Source organism: Triticum dicoccoides, chromosome 6B (assembly GCF_002162155.2).
Source record: "Triticum dicoccoides isolate Atlit2015 ecotype Zavitan chromosome 6B, WEW_v2.0, whole genome shotgun sequence".
In the NCBI taxonomy this organism is placed as follows: domain Eukaryota; kingdom Viridiplantae; phylum Streptophyta; class Magnoliopsida; order Poales; family Poaceae; genus Triticum; species Triticum dicoccoides.
Genome location: NC_041391.1, coordinates 192,477,873 through 192,483,872, shown reverse-complemented (window position 1 = coordinate 192,483,872; position 6,000 = coordinate 192,477,873).

Below are 6,000 nucleotides of genomic sequence, written 5' to 3'. Positions count from 1 at the left end.
TACCGAGTGGGCCCAGTGATACCTCTCCGTAATACAGAGTGACAAATCCCAGTCTCGATCCGTGTCAACCCAACAGACACTTTCGGAGATACCTGTAGTGCACCTTTATAGTCACCCAGTTACGTTGTGACGTTTGGTACACCCAAAGCACTCCTAAGGTATCCGGGAGTTACATGATCTCATGGTCTAAGGAAGAGATACTTGACATTGGAAAAGCTCTAGCAAAACGAACTACACGATCTTGTGCTATGCTTAGGATTTGGTCTTGTCCATCACATCATTCTCCCAATGATGTGATCCCGTTATCAACTACATCCAATGTCCATAGTCAGGAAACCATGACTATCTATTGATCAACGAGCTAGTCAACTAGAGGCTCACTAGGGACATGTTGTGGTCTAAATATTCACACGTGTATTACGATTTCCAGATAATACAATTATAGCATGAATAAAAGACAACTATCATGAACAAAGAAATATAATAATAATCCTTTTATTATTGCCTCTAGGGCATATTTCCAACATTGATTTGGGTCTTCCTTCTCCCCTAGGTCGTGATGCCCAAGACCAAGCACTCCGCATGCAAGCAAGTCACCGGTGGGCCGTCTCGCACGTCTCGTCGTGGTGGCTCCGATGACTCCCAGGAGCGGGCTCGTCCTCGGAAGCGCGCCGCCCGTCCTCACAGCTCTTCTAGCAACTCATCCTCGGAGGGACCCGACTATGAGGATGAAATGGATGATTTGGAGCAGCCCGCGTTTGTGTCTGTTCGCACATCCGCACCCAAGCCGAGAACTCGTTGGCCCACCTTCCAGCCTCCTCCTCATCCGGTCCAACCTCACGGGTGATGCTCGTCATATCTCACTTGAACCTCCTCTAGCACCCGACCGTCACGTTAAGCGGTTCAACGTGATTCCCATTGCCTCCTATCTTAAGTTGCATCGTGATGTTGATCAATTCATGGTTGCTCGTGACTCTAGGGACCCTCGTTTTCGCACTAATGTCCAAGCTGACATTTTTACCACTATCATCATTCCTAAGGGTCTTTCCGTTCATTTGTGCATTGATTTAGAGCATATTCGTACTCATCAGGAAAAATATTCCGGGGCTATTGAGCTCATTGAGTCCTCCAATCTTGCTGCCCCATTTTCATTTCAACATGACTTCAACCAAGCCGCCATTCATCAATTTTATGCCACATGCTTTTTTGGTCCAAACAACATTGTTACTTGGATGACCGCTGACACAAAGCTCTCGGTGTCCTACTCTCAATTTGTTACTACCCTTGGTTTTCCTTACACCGGGTTCAAAATTCACAATGATGACCCTGACCATAGACCCAAGGGCCCTGATGCATGTGCTGATCTTATCAAACCCCTACCCCAACTGACTGATGATGAGAAGCATAAGGGTTTTAACCAAGTTTCCATTTGGCGTGCTCCCTTCTTCATTATCTATCAATGTGCCATTCGCACCATTTATCCTAAGATAGGTGACAAGGGGTCCTGCAGTAGCTACTGCATTGATCTCATGCATCGCCTCTATGCGGCTCCGAAGGGGAAGATCAATGTGCCTCATTTTCTATGGCATGAGCTTCGCCTCGCTTCCTTTCAACACAAGCGGGCCTTTCCTCATGCTCCCTTTCTTCAGGATTTCATCGAGAGTGTGGCTTCGTTTCCTATTGCTCGCACTCATTTGCATGAGCGATGGGTCATTCCGCCACACATGGCCGATAACTATGTTCCCCAGGACTCCTCTTCTTCTGCTCATCCGCGCCGCACTGCTGCTAGCATCCCTCATTCTGCTACCTCCGGATCTGCACCCTTTGGTCGCATTGCTCGCTTTCTGGGGAAGTCCCACTTTGCCTTGATGAAGGTTGTTTTGTTTAACTGCTCCCAAAATCACGCTGTTGTCACGCGCCTTATCACCTCCAAGAATGCTCTGAAGACTCATCTGAGAGACTCCGGAGTGTTTGATGTGAGTGATGATGACCGTTTTCCTGATGAGCCACCTTCTAATTTTGGTTTCCCCTCGGGTCCTGAGTGGGCTGACTTCTTTGACAAGGCTGGTGGTAGTGGTGCACATGATGATGATGATGATGCTCTCTGATGCTGTTACGACCTCCTTTTGGGTATTTGATGCCAAGGGGGAGTAGGCATGCATACTATGATATTATGATATTAGCTTGTTAGCTTGTAATCGAACTCATTGCTATGATTGTTGATTAGCTTGTATCGAACTTATGTTATGAGATTGTAGAAACTGATGTTCTATGCTATGAGTGATGAATCTATATGGAGCTTATTGTCTTAATTATCTTGTGTATTAGATTTGGTTGTGTTTGGTATCATATTGAGGAATAGCCCTCTTCATGTTTAGTCTCTATGGTATCATATTGAGGCGGAGCTCACTCCTTGCTTATTCTTTGATTATTGAGCTCCACAACAAATCCTTTCGATTCCTATTTTTATGTGTGTGCATATATGTTGTCATCAACTACCAAAAAGGGGGAGATTGAAAGTGCAATCATGCCCTTAATCGTATTTTGATGTTGATGACAACATGTATGTCGGGACTAATCATGTTTATCAAGTATATCTCAGGATTATGTCTCAAAGGCCGTGTGTGGATGATGACTAGGGACAAAAGCATATAACTCAAGATTGGAGATACAAGACATTAGCCTTTGCTTTGTTTACGGTTGGTTCTTGAGTATAGGGATCCCACACTATTAAGAGGGGATCGTTGGATCTAGTGAAAGACTTGCTCAAAGCCCACAACTCTTGTTTTCTCTCCGGTCGTCCGGTACTCTACGGATGTCCGGTCCCTCTCAGCTGTCCAGACGTCCGGCTCTCTCCGATCGTCTGGTGTTCCCCTTACAGAAAGTTATTTGCAGATTTCTGAAACACTCCGGACGTCCAACCTCCGGATGGCAGGCACGTCTCGGATGCCCGATATTTCCACCACAGAACCATATTTACGGATTTCCGGGCCTCTCCGGTCGTCTGGGCTCCGAACGACCGGCACGTCTTGGACGTCTGTATCCTGTGTACAGATTCGTGGCTCATGTATTCCCAGCAGTCGGTCGACCGATATTCGTTGGACGTCCGGACCTATTTGTGTCAACGGACATCCGGTGTTGTCCGGACGTCCGACCCCTCCTGTGCACTTAAGTGGCCAAACGGTCACTTTTCCACACCTACTATATATATGCCTCTCCCCTCCACGGGATGAGGTTGACCATTCACTTTGAGCTTGCCAAGAACACTCTCCACTCTCTCTCTCTCTCTCTCTCTCTCTCTCTCAACCCTCTACATCAAATCCTAGATCCCCAAGTGATTTAGGAACATTTGAGAGAAGTTCTCCGATCAAGTGATAGATCCACTCCTTCTCCTTCTTTGCACCAAAGGAATTTGTGATTTGAGCAAGTCTTGAGCTTTTCCCCGTCGTTCTTATTACTCTTGGAGGTTGGAGACTCCTAGGCGGTAGGAGTCTTTCGGAGAGGAATCAACCTTTGTGATTACCCCCGGAAAAGTTTGTGAGGGTTTGGAGACCACCCCAAGGTCTACCAGTAGTGGTTAAGAAACGCCTTCGTGGTGTTGTCTCAAAGTGAGAATAGGTGAGCCTTCGTGGCGTTGGTGTGCCTTCCTGGTAACATCCACCTCTCTAACGATGACTAGCTTCCCTCCAAGGAAGTGAACATCGACATACATCCTCGTCCCCCGGAAGTTGCAGTTATTCCTAACCCTAACTTTCTACTTGTGGTTACTTGTCTCTTAGCACTTACTTATATCATATTGTGCTTGCTTACCTTTCATGCTCGTGTTACTTGCTTAGTACTTTGTACCCACTTGCAATTGTTAGGCTCACCTTCATATTCTGCATTATTGCCTAAAATTGCTAAGTAATAATTAAAAATTTGTAATTGTACCTATTCACCCCCCCTCTAGGTCCATCTCGATCCTTTCAACCGGGATGGGCAATGAATCAAGAGTGACATGTATGAAAAATTATGCATGGTGGCTTTGCCACAAATACGATGTCAACTACATGATCATGCAAGGCAATATGCCAATGATGAAACATGTCATAATAAATGAAACAGTGGAAAGTTGCATGGCAATAATATCTCGGAATGGCTATGGAAATGCCATAATAGGTAGGTATGGTGGTTGTTTTGAGGAAGATATAAGGAGGTTTATGTGTAATAGAGTGTATCGTATCACGGTGTTTGGATGCACCGACGAAGTTTGCACCAACTCTCAAGGTGAGAAAGGGCAATGCGCGGTACCGTAGAGGCTAGCAATGATGGAAGGGTAACAGTGCGTATAATCCATGGACTCACATTAGTCATAAAGAACTCATATACTTATTGCAAAAGTTTATTAGCCCTCGAAGCAAAGTACTACTACGCATGCTCCTAGGGGAAGGGTTGGTAGGAGTTAACCATCGCGCGATCCCGACCTCCACTCATAAGGAAGGCAATCAAAAGAGCACCCCATGCTACAAATTCGTTACACAACTTTTACCATATGTGCCTGCTACGGGACTTGCCAACTTTAACACAAGTATTTCTCAATTTCATAATTACCCAACTAGCATGACTCTAACATTACCACATTTATATCTCAAAACAATTATCAAGCATCAAATTGATCATAGTCCTTCAATGCACTTTCTATGATAGTTTTTTATACCCAACTTGGATGCCCATCATATTAGGACCAATTATATAACCAAAGCAAAATACCATGTTGTTCTAAAAGACTCTCAAAATAATATAAGTGAAGCATGAGAGATCAATAATTTCTACAAAATAAAACCACCGCAGTGCTCTAAAAAGATATAAGTGAAGCACTAGAGCAAAATTGCCTAGCTCAAAAGATATAAGTGAAGCACATAGAGTATTCTAATAAATTCTGAATCATGTGTGTCTCTCCCAAAAGGTGTGTACAGCAAGGATGATTGTGGTAAACTAAAAAGCAAAGACTCATATCATACAAGACACTCCAAGCAAAACACATATCATGTGGTGAATAAAAATATAGCTCCAAGTAAAGTTACCCATAGACAAAGACGAAAGAGGGGATGCCGACAAAGACGAAAGAGGGGATGCCTTCCGGGGCATCCCCAAGCTTAGGCTTTTGGTTGTCCTTGAATTTACCTTGGGGTGCCTTGGGCATCCCCAAGCTTAGGCTCTTGCCACTCCTTATTCCATAGTACATCAAATCTTTACCCAAAACTTGAAAACTTCACAACACAAAACTCAACAGAAAATCTCATGAGCTCCGTTAGTGAAAGAAAGAAAAACCACCACTTAAGGTACTGTAATGAACTCATTCTTTACTTATATTGGTGTTAAACCTACTGTATTCCAACTTCTCTATGGTTCATACCCCCGATACTAGCCATAGATTCATCAAAATAAGCAAACAACACAAGCAAAACAGAATCTGTCAAAAACAAAATAGTTTGTAGCCATGCTACCTCTTGAGCACTGCAATGGTTTTCCCTTGAAGAGGAAAGGGTGATGCAGCAAAGTAGCGTAAGTATTTCCCTCAGTTTTGAGGACCAAGGTATCAATCTAGTAGGAGGCTACGCGCAAGTCCCTCGTACCTACACAAACAAACAAGAACCTCGCAACCAACGCGATAAAGGGGTTGTCAATCCCTTCATGGTCACTTGCGAAAGCGAGATCTGATAGAGATAATAAGATAAGATAAATATTTTTGGTATTTTTATGATATAGATTGGAAAGTAAAGATTGCAAAATAAAGTAGATTGGAAACTTATATGATGGAAAATAGACCCGGAGGCCATAGGTTTCACTAGTGGCTTCTCTCAAGATAGCATAAGTATTACGGTGGGTGAACAAATTACTTTCGAGCAATTGATAGAAAAGTGCATAGTTACGAGAATATCTAGGCATGATCATGTATATAGGCATCACGTCCGCGACAAGTAGACCGGAACGATTCTGCATCTACTACTATTACTCCAC